This window comes from Falco punctatus, assembly GCF_963210335.1.
Source record: "Falco punctatus genome assembly, chromosome: 4".
NCBI lineage: Eukaryota > Metazoa > Chordata > Aves > Falconiformes > Falconidae > Falco > Falco punctatus.
In genome coordinates this window covers 85,450,893-85,472,155 of record NC_137583.1, presented here as the reverse complement: position 1 = coordinate 85,472,155, position 21,263 = coordinate 85,450,893, and the positions used below count along the sequence as shown (strand labels likewise).

General features: G+C 43.7%; 1 long non-coding RNA gene across 1 annotated transcript in view; it reads right to left on the bottom strand.

The window, feature by feature from the left end:
• LOC308063326 overlaps positions 1–21,263 on the bottom strand; it is a 37,700-nt gene that overhangs the window by 9,274 nt on the left and 7,163 nt on the right. The window contains exon 2 of the long non-coding RNA XR_013927924.1: positions 1–21,263. This exon is cut by the window's left edge and continues 9,274 nt beyond it. This is a non-coding gene — a long non-coding RNA (uncharacterized lncRNA).

Below are 21,263 nucleotides of genomic sequence, written 5' to 3'. Positions count from 1 at the left end.
TCCACTGTGGAGGACAGGCTGAGGATGCTTTACACTGGCACCTGAAAGTGAGTGGTCCTTCTATCACCAGGAACTCTCAACTATGCATTATGCTTCTGATGGTGATGTGAAACACTAAGGCTTTTGTCGCAGACACTAAAATATTCACATTGGACTGTTTGCCGTGACACTTTTACAGCCCAGCTATAATAGTGCAGCTTGCTGCTAAAGATTAAATCATCAGTTTTATTAGAGGTCCCCCTTTTCAACCATGTAAGATTTTTCCCTGAAAGGACTGGTTTGAGGATACTGTTCTTCCTGCTTTAACTCTGGCCAAGAATTGATGTATGTGAAGCGTTCCAGTAGGTATATTCTGATTTTTCTTTAAACTAGCCAAGTGTGAAAGGTCTGCCACAGGGAACAAGCAGCATGTGGTGTCTGGTCAGGGCACAGGACTGAACGCCTCAGGCAGGGGAAAGATGATTCCGAAGCAACATTTAATATTCACAATCCCCAAACTTCTGGGAAACTTCCATTTAAAATCCCTCTGTTGCAATTAACTCCTATGCCTCTCCAGAGCAGGGTCATCCCTGCTCTTGCATATCTAAAGCTGTCATGCTTTGATGCAGCCTGGAATATAAACCAGTACCAAATATGGTTCATAGCTTGGTGCCTTTTACAATTTGATGTACAGATGGCAGCTTTGAATTTAATTGCTTCTGTGCATATTAAAAAGCTTGATAACATCTTCTTGTTAAGGTAAGATTGGATGCTGTTGATACCCAATGATGGAGCATTTTAAAAAAGACCTAGGTGCTCAGTAGGTTGCTGAGTCGGTACATTAAGGTCTCACTCCTGAAGAAAATATTAATCGGCTTTCTAAGACTGCAGAAACATCACAGCCAGCTATGGCCTGATTACCTCCTTCCCAGATTTAGAGGAAACCTTAAAACGTCAGGGGAGGATTGTCCCTGAGGAGCTCAGTTTGGCGGTGTGCTGGAGCAGACAGCGCACCCTGAGTGTGTCAGCTGCTTGCCTGCTGCCCGAGAGTGCCGTGGCCATCTGCCTCCAGCCAGGGGACGCGCCAGGTGAGCTGAGGGCTGCAGAGCCCACAGGCTCCGGCAGCCCCGAGGTGCTGCGCTCCACGTCCCTGAAAAGCATTTCCTTTTCAAATCACTTGGCGAAAGCCATTGCCGAGGCAGAAAGCATGCGAGCGAGCAAGCCAGCACGCGTGTCAGGGACGGTTCCTGAAGATGAGCTGGTTGGAAAGAAAGCAGTCATGGGCAACATCCTGGTTTGGAAGGATGCAGAGCCTTACCACACGCCACCGGGATTAGCCTCCACAGCAACATTAGTAACGATGTTCCTGTTATACATTATGGGTTTTACTTTGGTCTGTGAATTCTATATACTGGTGCTCTCTGTTGATTATCAAAGGCTGAATTGATCATCCTCTAACATCACGGCGGCGTTGGTAGCCCAATAGTGAGTTGATGGGATTTTAGAAATAGCTTGGTGGATCAGATTGACTCATGGCTGTTGTCCGACTGTATCTTGGGGGTTTTAGATACTGCTGCTCACCTCTGCAGCGTCTGTCTGGTTTAACCTCACGAGCACTAACACAGGCCCTACAAGCTCCTAAAGTATTTCCACAATGGGTTGAATTTTCTGTTTAGCAAGGCTCTGTAGTACTGTTGGATTCTGAAGGTAGTGGGGTTTATCAGTACCCCCTCACTCAGCCTCACGCTGAAGGAGATTTTCAGATACAAAGGTCCTTCCAGACTAAAATCAGGTACAGCCAAAGACCTCTAACTTTAGTGCTTAAGTCTATGTTGCTCTGATTATAGCTGAATAATATATTTTGCTGTCTGCTGGCAGTGCTTTTACAAATTGCTAGAAAAGCTCACTTCATTCAGTCATCCAAAGTTTAGTCTAAAAACAATTTATTTGAAAACAAATGTTTCCAGATGCTTTCCTGAAATGAAGCACCAGCTTTGATTAAAACCAAATAAATAGCTGCAACAACTGAATTAATTCTGGCTTGTGGGTATTTCATGCCATGATGTTTCGTTCCTCTTCCAAACATCAGCAGAAGTAAACCGAGCGCACATCTTGGTGTTTATGTTGGCACTCCAGGCTTGGAAAGGGCTGTGAGCAGGGTAGCTGGACGTGGCCGGGCTGGTCTGGCAGAGCAGGGCTTGTCAGAGTGCACATCATCAGATAGCCAAATCCCAAAGGGATGCCCGACCTCAACCCCTGCTGCTTGGGGGAAGGTACTGACCGGGCTGTAAAACATCCTGTTCTGCCTTTAGGCTGTGCTAATGACCATGGGAGAGTCACCTACTTTTATCAAAAGAAGGAAAAAGGGTTTTTTGATGCCCATCCTGAGCACCTCTGGTTCCTGGTGAACCGGCAAGGCAGGATAACCACTGTCATCGGGCGATGGCCAAGAAAATGCCTTCTTCCAAAAATGCGTATTCTTCCTTGTAGTGGCTACCTCATCTTCCCTGAGAGGAAGGGGCCTGAGGCTTAGTAGCCAGAAGTGTTTCTCCTAGAGACACTAGACCTAATGGCAGTTTTAAGAGTACTTTCCACAGCGGGACTTGCTTTATGCATTACTTAAATTGTGCACCCAATTTTCAGCAATGGACTGAAATTCATTAACAGTTCCTTTTAATTTTTCACGTGGCTGGATACTTCCCCACGTCAGACGGATACCTCAGCATGATTGAAGAGGGGTAAAGTCTTTCCTCCTTCCCCCTCTTTTACCCCCCCATCCCCGCCTCCTTCTCTCACTCCCCCTGGTCACAGAGTACTCAGATCCACATTCCTCTTTCATGGAAGAAAAGGGCAAAGTTTTAGCCTATGAATTTTGTTGAATGTAAAATGAAAGTCAGTCCTGTGTGAAGAACAGCCGTATGGTATGTAAATGGCAAAATCACAGACCATGTAGATAAAATCCACAGCCTGAGTTTGCCGTGGCTTTGGAGCTGGGAGGAGGTTTCAGTAGCTGGGAGAAGTGCAGCTGACCGTCACTCCTGAAAGGAATCTGTGTTACCAGTTTTGTCCAGGGGACAGAGATGGTCCCCAGACTGCAGCAGTGGAGTAAAGATGGTAGAGACAACCTGGCAAACTTAAGGTCTTGTTAGTCTGTTTTAGAGAGGTTTATGGAAATGGAAATTCAGGAGCTAACATGAGAATATCAGGAGTAACCCATCTTCCTGTTCCTCTCACGTGGGTCGTGACTCGGTGTTGTAGCATTATAAAGTGTTTACATAGTTATGTGGGTAAGGGCTTGAGAAACATGTCACATGTGAATGGCTGCGGGTGCACGCGGCAGTGGGAGACAGAGTGGCAATCCAAGGCAGACGTGTTTCCGTACCTGGGTACAAATCTCTTGCATAGCAACATTAATCTCTCTTCAGCTGTCAAGGAAATTTGCACAAGCAAGTGTCCATTTCAGAATGGTACGTATTTTTAGGTTAATATTCACAAACTGCAGCATATGCGTTTAAGATACACTTTAAATAAGAGGCTTAGTCAAATGCTTGCCATTTGTAAGTTCAGTCCTGATGAATTGTGTGAGTTGCCAGTGTCTCTAGCTTCACCTGTGAGAAAACAAGGTATTTTATTGAATTTACTCAAGTTAGGACTCTGAAAACAAGCGCCAACAAGTATTCATGTTCTTCACTCCTCCTTCTTCTCCCTTTTTCCGTCTTTCTGAAAACAAAACGAAGCCAAAAGTCCTTCTAGACATTTTGTAGCAGTGTTAATGTTTAGAGAAAGCTGAGCAAGCCTCAACATTGCCCATATACTCAGTGCTAGAGTCTTGGCTACTCTTCATAAGTATTTTATTGCTGCCCTCTAAGTCCCCATAAGTGCCCTGATTTTCTGAGGCCCCTGTGCCCCAAGGCTCCAGCTGATGCTGAAAGCAGGTGTGCACCACTTTGTACTCCTGAGAAGCAGGTTATTTATCTGGGCACCCATTTCTACAGTGGCAGATATCAGGTGAGCTAATTTGTTTAACACATTTCAGACATCCAAGGTAGTTGATGAACTAGCTGCTTGGCCACCATCAGATTTGTCCTTGGAAAGGCAGTAAAGGCTGTTATGGCAGTTCGTGGCAAAGCAAGATGAATCTGCACACAGCCAGGCTCCACATTTTGATATCCATCTTGGCAAAGAAGATGGGAATGGAGGCACCATGCCTCAAGCTGCTCAAGTGTTTATAGCCAGGTGCTGCCCATGTTGCTTCTACAGGGCCTGCAGAAGAAAGGAGGAGAGGGAAAGGCCCCACATCTAAAATCTGTTTCCACAGAACTGGTTATACAGGTTGACAAGGCAATGACTTCCTTCAAAAGTGTGTGTTCATCTTCGTAATGGCCACCTCAGCTTCCCTGAAAGGAAGAGTCCTGGGTTTTGTAGGCAGATGTGTTTCTTAAGATGCTAGAGCTAATGGCAGTTTTAAAAGTACTTGCAGAATGGGCCATGCTTTATGCATTGAGTTGCACATGCGGTGGCAACGGTGGAATAAAAGCCATCATTAGTCCTTCTTCGTCTTACCACCACCACTGTTCCTAGAGACAGGGCCTTCTGTATCTAGGTGTGTTGGTTGGAAGTGCAGAAGTATTTGTGTGTGAAGTAGCGTGGGATCAAATGGAAGGCAGATAGTGAGACCCCTTTGAAAAAAAGACCCCTGTCAGCAATTGGTTTTGAACAGACTTAAAGCTCCCTGTAACTGTGCTGAACAAAGGAAATGTCTCCGAGACATTTTTTGTCCAGCTCCTGATAAGATAGCATGCTGCATGCTACATTCAAAAGGATAATGTTTTCTCCTGAGTCAGCTTTTACTGAGGAAAATAGTTACTTCCATTTTTTTTCTTGGAGCAGCGCAGATGGAAGGAATGAGATTCGGCAAGTCTGTAAAAAAGGGTGAGGTGTCGTAAAAGAGGAGGGCACTAAAATGGAAAAATTGACTCCCTTGAATTGAAATGATTCCATTATCATTTGGATACGATATAACTCGGTAAATTCCTTCTCTTTTCATGGTCCTGGGAATTGCTAAATTTCTCACTGTGAAGGACGGAATTGTAAGATAGAGTTCCCTGAAAAGCCCGGAAAGCTCTTTACAGTAAATGTAAACAAATCATGGCTTTGGGTTTTAAATTCTAACTTTTGTTTGAAGGGCATGGGGGAAGTTCCCCCAAGAGGTTTCTCGGTTTTCCACTCTGGAAGAAGGAATTCTTTGGTGGGTCTAATTTTTCTAAAGCATCAGCTAAAGTAGGAACAATTAGCTCTGCCTTGTTTTATACAGGCCATTAATGACAGCCTTCCTCTTCTGATCATTGCTGCCTTTGTCACCAGAAATGTGTAGATGTGTAAGAAACAAATTGCAATCCCCGTCTTTGCGTTACCCACCAGGGAGATGTGTCTTTGTAGTGACAAGGGATGGAAACCATGCCTGTTGAAAATGGCTATGAGGCATGCCCATAGCAGGAACCGAGCAGGAAAAGTCCAGTCTATAGAGAAGCCCTCTTCTGCAGACATTTTTACCTCCGGTAGGTTTGGTGCCAGCTGGCCAGAAGGCAGTGGGACCAAGCTGGCAGTGCATGGTTTTGCTCTTCAGCTTCAGGGACTCCTCTGGCAATGCCGGGTTCATCAACAGCATCTCGTGCTGACTGCCTCCCTGATTAGTTCTTCCCACTGGGATTTCTGAGACAGCTGCTTACCCCAAGCTCAAAACAATATAAAAGACTTTTAAACTCAATGACAGAATGAATTCCATGTACTTCTTTGGGGGCCAAGAGTCTAAGAAGCAGTCCTTCATTACTTGATGCACAAATATTTTTCATTCTTTTAAAATGCGGTGGAATTCATATCTTCAGACCAGGAGAATCCTGTAATTAAGAAGCTTTGAAGTAGATTAGGAATGAGAAGCCAGGGAGCACATTTCAGTGCAAGCCCCCTAATAAAGAACATATGGGCAAATGATAAATTGGTCTAAGTCTTCATGTGGCACTTGTCTGTGGCCAAGCTCTGCGTATTCTCATAAAATGTTTTTAATGGACCAATTGGACTATTACAGCTGGGGGTATAGGGAGTGAAAAATTTTAGTTTTGGCCAATAGTTCCTGATCAGTCCAGAAGAAAATTAAGTTTCTCCTTATTCTTTGATTCATACTTTGGGTTTACCTTTGTGAATTTTCTTCCACACAGCAGAATAAATGACAGCGATTCTCACTCTCAGTATGTATAAGTAGTGCCGATGATTTCTGTTGCCCCTTCCTGCTTCTTTTGCACTGGTATCTGTCTCCTTAAATCAGACACACAATGAGAATCCTGAGCAGTAGTTGTTAACGTAGACTGTTAGACAAAATGCAGAAACAGCCGTAAACAATATGCCAGAAGAAATTACTGCAAGCAGCCCTCAGTGTGAGCCAACCTGCAGCCACATGTGCATGGAAACGAGACACTGTTGTGGGGTTCGGTCAATGCTCCCATCGTATACAGTGCTTGTCTTCGCATCATATTTATAAAGAATCTATAAATGACACAAAACCCAGAAGCTAACTTTCATTTGTGTTGTGTCATGGAGCATACAGCTGGTGCAGCAGAGAAAAATAACCAGCCAGCTGTCTGACTCTGGAAACTGGCATAAAAGTGATTTTCTGCTGATAAAGTGAGGCCTCTGGAATAGTGGAAGCCAAGGAAGAGCTGTATATAAGAGACAGTGTCTCCCCTGGGGGCTCAAGGAATGCAGCTGCCGTTGTGACTTGGGCTTGCAACCTCAGAGCTTTGCTCCTTAGCAGTAAACTGCATTGCCAGTGAGTTAAAGTTGTCCCACAGTGTCTCATTGTCTTCTGAAACAGCCTGTTCAGCAAACCTCTCACCTCTGGAGGGGTGGAAGAGTTAGATATTTCAGAATCAAATGTCTGAAAACCTGGAGATAACAAAACTGTAGGACATCCAGTATTTTGCAATCTACTGCTGCCCTTTCCCTGGAGCCAGCAGGAGCCAGTGATAAGTTTCTGTCTGCATTCACTGGACTAGCCTGTAGCCGTGGTGTCAGAAGAGAGCTGTGCTTATAAGGCAGCACAGCTTAGATACGGTAAGAAAAGATGTGGCTGGGCCACATTTCTGTGCCAGATGGGAGAGCCCTGCTGTCTCACCTGGCCAGGTGTGTAGCCCCAGGTGCCTGGGAAGTAGCTCCAGCGTGCCATCTCGCTGTGCCGTGGAGCAGAGGTGGTGGTGGCGGCAGCTCTCAGCAAACTTCTTGCCATGGGGAAGTGGATGCAGCAAAATGGGAAATGAGTGGACATGGCTGAGACAGTACTCTAGTTAGAAATTCCATTGCTTTATCTGCTTCTCCTTCTCTATCCCCTAACCTTTGACATCAAATGGAGATTATAGTTGTGCTTTGAAGCATTCAGTGTGTGTCACTTGGAACTCGCCAACCCAGAGAAAAGTCCTGGGCTGTATCCTGAAGCCTTGGCCATTTTATTCAAGAGTGGTTACAGAAACACGGGAGAGGTATGTCCTCCCCACCAGCTACCATTTCCCATTACCCTCCCCTTGATCCAACCCATTCATCTAAGCTGTTTGCAAGTGAGATGCTGTTGATGTCTTCTTGATGTCTTCTGCAAGCCCAAGTGATGGCACATCTTTTTTTAGGTAGCCCAAAGCAAGCAGTTTCCCAGGCCTAGGCATCTGGCCCCTGCTGTGCTCTGACCCACAGAGCCACGGCCCTTGTCCATTCGGGAACCTCAGTGGCCTTATGACTCGGGATGTGAATATTCAGTAAATATCTCATCTCTCATAATACGTACCCCTGACTTGATCACCTCACCAATTCTGTCCTCCTCTTCACTCATCTGTTCTCCCAAATCCTTTCCTGACTCCGATGTACTTTGGTCTCCTGTCCCTCCCAGCAAACACCCATATATCTCCTTTATTTGTTTTTCTAATGAGTTGAGCAACTTCTGGGTTTTTTGTCAGCCTTAGATTATATTTTTCCAAACAAAATGAAGCAGATGGCAGCACTGTGTTTGGGGTTTTTTTATATTTGTTTGTTTGCTCCACTTTCTGCCAAGAATGAGATTTGGAGTGACATGGGTTGGGTGTAGGTCAGGTTCAGGAGGTTCTGCATGTCCCCTTGAGGTACTAGCTCACACATAAAACTGGCAGGATAAATGTTAGCAGTGCAGTTTGTGCATATGTCAGGTAATCCATCTGTTCTGCCAGTGGTGAGCAGGTGCCTGCTTAGGGAGCTATGCTCTAGGTTCTTTGTTATAAACTCTTTAAGTTAATTGCTCTTACCCACTTCCCTTCACCAAATGGAGAGCATGTGGCAAGCTTGGGAAGGGGTGTCAAGCCATTAGGACAGTCTGAACAAGTTCAGAGCTGCAGTTTGATCTCAGAAGGATCTGTTCAAATCTAATGACCTTAAAGAAAGATCTTCTTTGTTTTGGGGAGAGGGATATTGTATGTATATGTGGCTCAAAAACTACAAATACAAATCACTTGGCATACACCTCTCATCCCTGTCACCCTAGAAGGTAAAGAAGGTTTCAGGACAGTCTGGATAACTGTAATTTTCAGAGCTCTTAGAGAAGCACCTGTGAATATCACAAAACTAGGACTTCATTCTCATTCACATAAGCAAAAAAACAAACAAACAAAAAAAACAACCCAACCAACCAACCAAAAAAAAACCCACAAACAAAAAAAACAAACCCAGAACTCTCTTATTTTCCACTAAGTCTGAGTAAACCACTTCAATTCCCTACCCCAGCTCCCCTGAATGTTGCATAGTAATTGAGTAGGCTTCATACTGGGGTGTGTGGAAGGGCACAAACTGAAAGAACAGCACTGGAATGATGATGAACTGAAAATTTGTTCTGAAAACGCCCTCATTTTTTTAAGAGATGTGTGGGAGACCCTAATATTAGAAGTGCCAAGAGTTATGAGTGGGCAACAGAAAACAACCGAGAAAAAATAAACCTGCAGAAAAGCGTTTGCTAAATAGCTGGCATAATGCATTGAAGAATAGCTTGCAAAATATATTTAGTTTAAGCTTAGTTCTTGTTAAGAAAGTGATTATTTTGGTGATTTGGCATCTGATGAATTAGGAGAGCTCACCTGACTGACCTCCTGAGCCAAGTGGCTGGCAGAGGAGGGGGAAGAGGCAGGCCTGCCCTCAGCTGCCCAGTGACTCTACGAGGCAATGGTATTTGAAATGTGTTGTGGTTTATTTGGCTGCTCTGCACAGCTGTGCCTTGTCAACTGTACAGGCTTGGTCTAGTGGGTGTCTACAGATGGGCAGAATTTCAGAGGTCCTGCTCCCTGTTAGAACAAGGCCATCATCTTAATTTCTGGTAAAATGCTAAAACCAAATGGTCTGGTAGGTGTCAAGTGTTAGGTACCTGAGATCAGGAAATGAGGCTCAGCAACAGCTGGAACAGGTTGCTTAAAGATGAGAGACCTCCAGGGTGTCTCCACCACTTTTGTCAAAACGTCCTGACACAAAGCCTAAAGAAGGGGTCCTCCTCCGAGGTATCTGTCTATTTTAAAATACTATCTTCTAACTTGGCAGAGCTGCTTTCTGTCCTATCTGCTGACTCTGCTGATGAGAAATGCTTTTTTTCCTGCTACTGCCAGCATCTCTCTTGCAAACCCCTGAGTACCAAACTCTAACCAGCTCCACGTGGCAAATCTGCAAAGCCAGTGATGGTGTACAAGTTCTTCTGAGGCCACCACTCAGTCTGCAGCACCTTGTGACAGGTGGCCAGACAGAAGGACCTGGCTCTTAGACAGCAGTTCAGAGACTTGGCAGCAAATAGAAAGAGTGCTGCTCACAAACTTTGTTGTCTCAGAATTACAGTATCCCAGAACGTTATTTTAACAGTTGCTTTTCAACACTGTGGCTTTGTTGCTTCTGGCCTCTATTACCAAGCCTGGTGTTTTGGTTTTGTTTCTTTTTAAGGCATATAGAGAGAATGCACCTGCACTGCCAAGTCTAGGAATGCTCAAAATATGGTTGGGGAGAGCCCAGCTCATGTGCATCCATGTGCAACCCCCAAATGTAAAAATTATGTACTGGACAGTGTGCGTAAGATACCAGATGTCCCTGCGGGGCTGCCAGTGTGGTTCCAAGCCTGTCAATGTCTTCAGAAACCAGAGCCATCACATATGCCCCATTAGTCAAGGGTTAGCTGGTCCCACAGCTGTCACCGCAAGTGCCCTGTCCTGGGCTATATCTACAAAGGATTCACTTGCCAACATGAGTGTTTCACGGAGAAGGGGACAGTGGGGTGGCAGGACCATCTGCTTAGTTTCAAAGGACCAAATCAGGACCAGAAAGTAATTACAAATGTGTTAGGGGGAAGATGTAGCACAGGGCGATTTTACAAACCCCGTAAGAGAGAGTGGAACAAGCTGTGCTTGTAGCTACACCAAAATTAACTGTGAAGAGCTTTATCTTCACTGATGATGCTCTGAGTTTACACTGCCTGAAAGAGGTAAATATAACTTTTACAATTTTCTGCAGTCACTCTGAAGATATCTTTTTCTGTAAGCATATATAAAGCTATGCAGAACCTGCATAATAAAAAACAAATGTACAAACCTATGCTATATAGTGAGAAAAATCAAAGTCTGGATACTCCAAACTCGATGTCAAAAATCAGGATCATAAAAGAGAAGCCAGACTTTCAAAAATGCTGAGCCACTTACTGAAGCCAGTGGGTGAACTTAGTACTCCTGCTTCCTCACATACACACCTCGGATTTACATACTGAAAGACATTTCCCTCAGTTTCAGCCTAAATCTCAATGGTTTTGAGGGGAATGTGCTCACTCAGAGCCAGTTACAGTCCTAATCCTATAGCTCATACCCCTCTTGAAGCTATGGAAAACCTGGAATAATAAAGCAAACCACCACATACTGAAGTTTGACTTCTCTCATGGGTATCATTCTCAGAAATGAAGAGAAGAAAATAAAGAAAATAAAATGTTAGTGAGTAATTGTTTTGATAAAGATTAACTTCTTGTTTCTTTGGGAAGGACCATCGTTTCAGAAATGCAAACATTTTATTTTTTGACACAACCCATATATATATATATACGCGCGCACACGTACATTTTAAAGACATTTAGTTTTTAAAGCTCTAAAATAAAATTATTCGAGTTTTGCTGAATTCCTTTTAGCAAATAAACTTTATGCTCTCATCTACACACGACATTTACCTGATCTCTATAAAGGGCAAGAGTACACCTTTACACTGCACGCTGGTGTTCTGGTGCAGAAGTATTTTTGGTATCCCCTGTAAAATACACAGTTGGGTTCTTTTACATAAGCTCCTTGGGTTTTATTGCTTGTAAGCCTGAACTGAAGACAGTAGACACTGTTTTGTTTTGAGTTGCTATAAATTTTGACATTTGTCTAAGGGAATAATTCATGCAGCACTGTAGAACTGTTGTTTGAATTCCACCAGGAAAAATGTCTTGTTTTGAAAGAAAGGCTTGTTTAAAATCACAAATCTCATATAAGAAGCCAGATAATAAAGCCAAAAAAGAGAACAAAAACGATTCTTACAAGGCGGACCTCTAAGCTTTGAATTGCCTGATGTATGAGCTGTCAGAAATCCAAACTTCACCATGTGCAGAGAAATGTTTTGCAAAATCCCTAAGTTAAGGCTTTCTTGGCAGGATGTATTTCCTGAGCAGCATTTTGGAAAAAAAAAAAAAAAAAAAGAAATTAATTGCTTACAATTGTAAAAAGTTTTCAAAATGGTGCCTTTCTGCAGCAGAAGTAGAAATGCCATGTTAGGCCCTGTTTTGAACATTTTGCTGGTGCTGGTGTAACTGCTATTTCTTTGCCATTTCTAGAGCTAATGAAAGTGTGCGTCCATTTTGTTCAGATGTAATATGTGAACTTCCTCAACATTTTTATCAAGATTATCGAGTATTTAGGAGGTAGAGTCCAGCATCTGAAACCTTTGGTGGAAGGCCATGCTCAATCCATCACTAGAGAGGTAGATCACCAGCGCTAGTTATTCAGTATAGTGGGCTAATGCAAGTGGTGGCTGATTTATAGTAATGTGAGAAACAGTTATAGTTTTAAGGCTATATTTGAGTCCAACTGCACTGAAGACACCTTCAGGTTTTGCTAATGCCATTTATTTATGCGATAGGCTCAGACCAAGTCTATCAAGATAAGTAGCAAGCACTAAGAATACTTTAAACCCAACCCTGTGTCTTAAATTGACTTCTGATTAGATAATTCCTTTAACAGGATCCAGAACATTAATGACAAGCACCTTTGACCTGATTGTACTTTTTCTGATCCCCTTATGGCAGTTTCCCAAGTAGGGAAGGATTGTGGAAGGGAGGGACTGGGCTTAAGAGGTTCCAGCCCACCCCAAATCTGCACCCAGGTGCAGCATGGCCAGACCTGGTCTCTGAAGGTGGTTAACCCAGACTTCTTCTCACCTGCCAGAGGTCTCACAGGGTCGTAACTGGCTGTAAGCAAATGAGAAACGTGGGGAGGGGGGACTACAAAGAGAAAAGGCTCAGCTGATGCCTTTTTAAGAGGAAGGGAAGAAGAATGGTAACCCAGCAACAGGGGGCAGACCTGGTGACGAAAAAGTGCCACCCGCCTATTCCTCCCCCACCACTCCTTCCTCCAAGGAAGTTCTGTGAGCTGCTGAGGGTGTCCTGCAGCTTCATGGTATCTTAGCTTAGCTGATGTTGAGATAAAGGTCCCCAGCAAGAGCTGTCTGTTGCCTCTTTGGCAAACAGAAGATGGACTGGAGCAACATATCCTGTGGAATCCCACTGTCTCTTGGATGCGTGTGATCTTTCTGCTGAATTAAGAAGATTTATGTATTCCAGCTCTCTCGTAAGTGCAAAGCTGGTTGTTAAGAGCGAGGGATACAGCTGTAACGAGTGCAAGTTAGCTCTGCATGTATTTAGCTTAGTGGCTTACTTTTGTCCATAGCTTTGCGCAAATTCTTTAGTATACCATGGGGCTAGAGGTGATGTCATGAGCAGTAGCCACATGGTTGTGTGGGCAGCTATTCCTTCTAATCCTAGGGAACGCTAGATCAAGCTCTGTCTCAAAAATAGTTAAACCTTTTGCATCCACTGCTGCCAGTGGCGTGACTTTTTCAGATCCCCTCTGCTCAGCTGGTTAGAAATGTTATTTCCCGGCTGACATGTAGTTATGGCTTGTTTATATTCAGTCCAGATTGACCATCTAAGGGAAATCCAGGACACATGGTATATTTGGTGCCTGAGATGGATGGTAATTGCAGTGACAGAGCTGCCAAGGAGCTCTGCTCAATGGATGGAGGTGTCTGGAGAAGGGTGATGCCCTTGCTGTTGTGAAAGAAATATTTCTCCATATTATCAAAGCATAAGCCTGTAGCTCAGCTGGTCCCAGTGGATGGTGAGGGTAGGAAAGATTCTTATCTCCTAAGCCAAATTTACAAAACTTCCAAACATCTTTTGCCTCTTGAGCTCAAGTAACAATAGGCTTCGTTTTCTCAGCTTCAGCTCTGTTCACTGAAATGAGAAGTATTGGTTCCCAGGGGGAGATCTGAACTTGAGTAAGACAAGCTGTGTGCAATTACTGCTTTCTGAAAAGCAGAAGGAGCCAGGCCAGTACAAATGGTATGGTTCAGTTCTCAATAAGATCTTTTCAGACCAGCACTGAAGAGTAAACCCCACGGCCCTAATTCCGCTAAACATCTCCATGTCATGTTCTGACCAAAAAAAGATTGAACAATTCCTCTGAGAATTACGGTTGCTTCTTCAATCCGTTTTCAAAACTGTTCTCTAAAACCTAGTATTTTCTACTGCATCTCCTTTTGCTATAGTGTTACTGGTTGCCAGAGAGAGGGCTTTGCTGAGGATAAAGAGTATATAGCAAGTCAGTGATGTCTGAGGATCAAGCAACACCCTGCACACACCTGTGTTTCTCCCTCCACTTGTAGCACTTGAATGTTCTTCCAGGTTTGTGAGTTTTGCATCTCTTCCACCATTCCCGCTCCACTCCCTGCCCTGTGCACAAAGACTGGGAACTCCACTTAAGTCTTTTTAGGAGATGGTTATGATGGATGTGTCAAGAAGACAGCTTATTGAACTCCTTGTGGAACCATGTACGTGTCATAGAAGAACAGGTTCTCTGATGGCCTCATGTGTGATTGCAATGGCTTCCTGTCCTCTCCCAACCTCTTCTGAGCTGCCACTGTCAATATGCCAACTGGCTCCACTGTCCTTCAGGGGCTTGTGCTGTGCTAAGAGAGGGCAGCAGGCAAGATTCTGGCTGGAGTAGCCCTGCATGTGCTCAGGTGTAGTTGTCACCAGCTGGGCAAGTAGTGCTGTCAAGGGCAGCAGGAGCCAGAAGACGGTGCAGATCCCACTCTGGAAGGTCTGGCCTTCTGAGGCTGAGAGGTGTTCAGGGAGGACAGGAGTGCAGCAGAGGGGTTGTCACCCAAATTAGCTTCTGTTTCTGCACACGATGGGGATGTGCTGTTGTGATGTCAAATATACTCTTTACCATGTTCCAGGATAGTTCCTAATCTCCGTGTCCTGCTGTTTCTCTCTCTTCCCCCTGGACAGCCGAGGTGGCAGCAGCAGCTCCCTTTAGTTCTTTCTAAATAGCAGCTGGGCCAAGAAATGGGCTGTGTCTTTCACAGAGGCAAAAATACTTGTTCCTTTCACACTGCCCATCTCTGCAGGCATCGTTTCAGGCTGCCTGTGAGCTGGGATCCATCTGAGATCTGCAGTGGAGCTGCCCATTTTGGACATTTCTAGGCACCCTTGACTGCTGCTTGCTTTGCTTTGGCCTCAGAGAGGCTGTTGGCACCGGCGGGGCTTTCACACTTCCAGGGGCAAGGCTTAAATCCAGCTGAAAGCTGTTCTTGGTCTCCCCTGCTTCTGATCCATCCTTCACCTGTCCCTACTGTCTATGAGGATGAGGTTTGTTCTGTGTTGTCTGGCATGGCTGGATTTTAACAACAGGGCTGTTTTGCTGTGTCTTGAAGCTCTGTGATTTATATAATTGCTGCCTGAAATCCTTGTACTTTTGAGAGAAAAAAAAAAAAAAAAGGTGTGTGTGTGGAGGGGGTGTTCCTTGAAGTGCCGTGTTTGTAGTTAAATCATTCAATTCTCTACAATTGTCAAAACACACATCTGTGTTTACTGAGTACTTTACGTCTTTAGTACATTTTCTAAAGACCTCTTCTTCCAATGAGCTGCCAGGGATAATTTCAACACACATTCAGAGCCCTAGATGAAAATACTGCTGCTGAATAATGCCCTTTACAGAGCCTATTATGATAGATGGCAAGTTAAACTGAGTAGTAGGCTAAACTTTGTGTAGTTCAGAGGTTCCTATTCATGACACTTAGTGCTTTGTTTTTTACTTGCAACACCCTTTTTTTTAAAAAAAAAAAGATAAAAGAAAAAAAGAAAACCAGAAAACCAACAAAACCCCAACTTGTTAGCATCCTTACTAGGCTTTTGAAAGTAAATGAAGCAAACTCTGAAAATGCATTAAGAGCTGTCTCCTGTGAGGCAAACCCTGACACAGTAACCGAACTGCTCACTCTGTATTCAAAGCGCAGCTCGCATTTGCACGAAACCTTGCTGCAGCTTACCAGAGCAGCAGCTTTATGAGAGGATGTAATATTTTATAAGAAGGATCTAGAGAAAATAAGAAAGGAGTACATGACCATGCAGTGGTTAGTGATAACTGCTTCCCCACAGCTCTGTGCTGAGCTTCAAAGCAAATAGCTAAGCCCTTCCAGCAAAAAGCAGCATGATCGTTGAACAAGTGCATGCCTTGGAGCTCACTGCTCCAGTCAGTTACAGCAGGTATCTCTATATTGCATTATTTCATCATGAGGCTCAGAGTTATGAATCTGTAACTGCAAATGAGTAAGAACTGCAGTAACTGGGGCTTCAGAAATACTTGGTAATTTTTTTCATAACTGCAATAATTATTTCAGCTGTCCAATTCACGTCTAGTCCTCTCCAGCAAAGAGGAATGAGGGATACCACCCCCACCCACCCCCCCAAACTTCTGGTCTGGGTTAAAACATTTCCCTGTGTCAGGGGAGGTTCAGCCTCATGACTCTTCTGATGGAGAAGGAACTGAACCTGGTTGTCTCACACAACAGAAATCCTCAGACTGTTGAACTACTCCTTAAAAAGGGATTGGGAACATCACCACCCCTCCCACCATGTCCTTTTCCACCTCTAGCTATGCTTAGTCAGAGCGAACCATGAGAGGGAGGGATATGCGAGTGGTAGGTACAAGGTGTTGGTGGGACCTGAGCATGAGCAAGGTGTTAGTTGGTTGGTGACACCAGGCACTGGGGTCCCTGTATCCCTTTTTTTTTTTTTTGCTGAAGAGGAAGGTGCCCACTGCCAAGGTAAAACAACTGGGAATAAACTTCACAGCGCATCTTTCTCCTCACTCTTTCAATGGGTTATCCTAAAGTTACTCAGAGACAAATACTGAAATTAATCTTATTTGCATGTAGCCTCATAAAAATTGACCTTTTGTGCAGAGAAACTGCTCTTCTCCCATGGTGAAGAATTCCTTTTTTGGATTTAGAAATTTTATTTTTGTTTAATTCTTGCCAAGATAACAGGTCCTGTCTATGAATCTGAACCTACAGAATACACTCATGCTAAAGTCGGGACAGTCATCTTTTTATTTCCCATAATTTAAAAAGAAATTTCATGTAACTCAGCAGATCCCAGCTTCCTTTGCTCTGTACTTCAACCTCTAAGGCCACAGCTTCCCCCCTGAGTTCAGCAGTAAAGTCATTTGTGAGGCTGAGCCATGAACCATATTGTAAATGGATTTAAAAAAAAAAAAAAAAAAAAAGGCAAGGGAGTGGGGTGGGGGAGAGCAGAAAACCACCCAGCAAGACCCACTATTTTTTTGCCTCCTGGAACTACAGAGAGAGTTGTGTACTCCTATACAAAGCGAATGTCCCACGGGCAGTAGAGTTGTTTCAATTCAGTGACTTTTTACAACCACCCCAGCCTCACTGCATAGAGCACAAGAAGAAACCAGGCATTCAAGGAGTGAGGCAACAAAGAATTAGGGAGGAGGTCACAAAATCTGAAGTGAAATGTCATTGTGGGAAAATGATCAAAGCATGCACCCAGGGAAGATAGATGTAGACCGCCTAAAACAGCTGTGCAATTCTTTAGGGACTCAGTGGAGTTTTCACTGGATCTATGTTGCAATTGTTCTCATGGTTCATGTTTTGCAAATCCATAGCTTGCTCTAACTTCTAGTGGTGTGAACTTGATGAACTGCTGCTTGGGTCATTTGATATTTATTTTAGTAATTTAAACTTGGGGGGATTTCAACCCCAGTAAAACACAACTGAAAAGCAATGCTCCAGACTCTTCTACAATGCAAGTTTAATCCCATAGACATAAAGATCAGAACTGAATAACCAATGCAGAAAATATACTTGAAGAGATTAAAAGGATTAAATAAATATCTTTCTATAGCAATAATTTTTTTAAAAACTTGTGGAATAGAATAGAAAACTGAGGCGCAGTAATGTGTTTGTGGCTGTCAAAGGAGTGTGATTCGAAGGGCTTATTCCAGAGTATTTTTTGGATGGGCAATTTTCAGGCCGCCTTCCTGCCGGTGCTGCAGCCTCTACTGCTTTCTCCTTGTCTGCTGTTGAAGGAGTGGCTCTCATTCCCAGATCTCTGAATGTGTTTGATTTGGGTCCCCGCTCCAATTTCCCAGCTGTTACTTGAAGGCCGTTTTGAGGTTTGGAGTATCTTCTCTGTCTCCTTTGTAGAGCCCACAAAGGCCTCCAAGGAAACTGGGAGGTTTGCCAAAGCATACAGGGTCAGAGGGAGTCCCCAAAATCGTGGCCACCCTTGCAGAAACAGCAAGCTTGGCAACTGCAGCCTGGTAGTCCTGGGAAGCAGAGGCATTTGTTTATCCGGAGGCTCAAGAACACACCATGAATCTTTTTTTGCATGGGTAGGACTTGCAGCTTGTCCCATTCATGTCCGTTGCCCCATTTCTGCAATGTCCAAATAGCTCAGCCTGAAAAATCCCAGGCACAGCGTCACACTCCTGTTGAGCCCTCCCCTTGTCGCTGTCAGATCCTGCAATTGCTCCTGTCCCTGCCAGAAGGGTGAACATTTACTGGACCAGACAAAATGGAGAAAAACAGGAGGAAGAAGAATGCAGTGATGTTGTTCTGAAGCAGGACTTCTGATGTGTTAGACATCCAAAACCCTCGGTGGATAGACATGCCATCTTTCAGATGACCAGCCTTACAGTGCGTTAGGGTTTGGGAGCTCTTCAAGCTACAGGGTAAAAATGGGTGGGTTTCAAACCATGTGAAAACTGTCACCATTCTCTTTGCATTCGGTTATAGTATTGGTTGAGAAGACACTGAGTGATATCCAGCAGACAAACAGTTGTTGGCCCTGTCCTGGGATCACACCTTGTGTTAATCACCAGTAGTTAAGCTGTGTTGTGGTTATAGCAGACATGTGCCATCTGCAGACAGCTGTGCTGTGTCCCCCCTTGGCATGCACTTGATGAATTATTTCAGTTTCTGCTTTTGAAACTATATCAGAAAAGTGAAAACATTGTTATGCCTTTCTGCCTGCAGCATCATCTAGCTGGGTTCTTGCACAAGCAGTGCTAGTCTGTTCAGTTCACCTGTGGTGGTTACTGGGTACATGCATCTTGTGTGTCATCACCTCACATATATACAGGTACAGAAGACTCATGGCAACCCTTATAGCTATTAGTAAACACAGGCATTTTAGTGGTGATCACTGTATTGGTATGGGAGACCATCCACTGTCGTCTTCCAGAGACTCTTATGATCTGAGAGGTGGTGTTCCTTCCTCCTCCTAGGCAACACTTTAGCTTCATCCACTGCTGTTAGCTGTATCCTATTTTTTTATGTGTACTGACTCCTCCTATGGACCAATTACCCTCTTAGTCATCATTTAGCTGAGTTACATACATATATATATATATATGCACACACACCTTCCCCCCCCCCCCCCCCAAGCAATACTGTACACATATTTGATAATTTTGGGTGGGCCTTTTTTATTTTATAGCATGAGAAAACAGGCTATCCAAGTATCACAGTAATTAGTGTAGCAGCATTTCTTATGTAAAAATCTGAGTTTGAGTCTCAGGGGGATGGCATGCACCTCGGAGCATTCATAATTTTAATACATTAAAATATTTTCTAGCTTAAAACAAAAGTAAAATCCGTCTGCTGACACCAGTTATTTCTAACTTCATTATATCTAGCCAGATCATACTGAAATAATGCATAAACCTTGTGGTGGAGCCCATGGAAAGGGAATGAGATCACTAGAAATCCAGCCCAGAGTCAGTTAGGACCTGGCCCCAGTTTACTTGGTTAGTTCACAAATCCTGGAGACCTCATTCAACTTGTGGCTGACAAACACTGTGTACTATTATCCACATATAAACTGCCACATAAAAGGGCAATTTTTCTCTTTCCCTCCCTGAAATTGTTCTTTCTTGAGCTCTGTGGCGCCTTTTTTAGGTTTCCTCTGGATATCATTTGTGAAAATGAGAAGAACTGTGCACAAGAAAGCTAGAAGAGGGAATTTAACATTTCAGGGTGATCTTAAGAACTGAGCAGGAATCTCAGGTGGTAAACTGGGAGAAACAATGGACTTGTATCTCCCAAGCCTCTGGTATTAAATGTCAAGAAGTTACCCAGCTCAGACCTTTTGTTTGGAATTTATGTCTGACTGAAAAGTTCCCTTCTGTCATCATTGATCCCAGCTGCTCCTTCCCATGTTGTTCTTCCTTTCCTCATGTGCACACGTTTGTTTTCTCAGTTGTAAGCCAGTTGCAGCTCAGAGCGGGGCTAGGATAAACTGCTTTTATCCTTTTGCAGGATGGTTCATTGACGCGATTCCTGGTCCCAACACATGCACGCTTGAGTTGGGAAGAGTGACAGTATGGAGCAAGGCTGGGAATGCCGTTAGCTGACACCAGCTCCATGGGACAAGGCCCGTGGACTGCTGCCCTGTATTACTGCCTACCTGTTGGCATGTCATTTTATGTTCTGTCCCCGCTTTCCCCCTCCCTAAAGACAGAAGGCCTTGCACGTGACCATCCATCTCTCGGAGATGTTTGGATTAAATAGCTAATACCACTTCAGGCCAACATTTCTCAAACTGAAACTAGGCTTTAAAATTGACTTGGGCCTAAAAAGTCCCAAAATAAGGCTCTGGATTTTAAAGTGTAGCACATATGACAGTGATTTCATTGAAATCAATGGACTTATATTCATTTCCAGAAGCCTGGACGTGATTGAAAAAACCCTATGTTTCCTGATCATTTGAGCTTTCATGGATGGTATTTACTGTCACTGTTTGCCACTTGTTTATCAAGTTGTTTAAAGGGATGAGAGAAAAGTAGAAAAAGTATCCTGTATGAGCTTTTAAACAGAGAAATATAAGCCTCCTTAAAATGGATTAGCATAATGTATTTAAAATTTCAGAGAAATACAAAGATTTTTGGCATGCCACGCAAAAGGGTGGAATTACTGTTAACACCATTCATCCAAGTCTGAAAAGCATGCTTTGTTAAATGGTGTCTACTGATGCCCAAAATATCCATCTTCAAAAGTGAACTTTTCCATCTCTAATGAGAATAGCGATAGGAATCACCGCAGCATTCTCCTTGTTCCCATGCTCCTGCTTCTTATTGCATCCAAACCAAATAAGGATATTAATGAGGATGAAATCTGAGTGAAGCTAAAAGCTTAGTTGTTCCTTCTTAACAATACATGGTTGGATTAATTTGTGAGGCTATTGTCTCTTTTTCATCTTTATTACGCTGTTTATCAGCTGGTTGAGCTGTGCCTGTGTTTGTGGGTAGAGACAAGAATGGAAAACACAATCCCCAAGGTGCCTGAAAAATTTAAGATTGCAAGATCAGTCCTGTTTTCCACACAAACCCTGCTATAAGACCCATGAGCATGTGTCTGGAAGTAATTCCTTCTGATAATGAGATAGATATTTTTCTTTCAAATAATGAAAGAGAAAATAAGTTTTTTGCTTAGCAGAAAAACAGATCTGACTTACCAGTCAGCAGAACAAGTTGTTTACACTGTCAGAGGAAGGAAATACAGAGCTCGCATCTTGCACTTGCTGTCTTTACTTTGGTGAAAGGTGTCTTTCAGATGAAGAAGTAGTCCAGTGTTTGGTCTTCCGATGC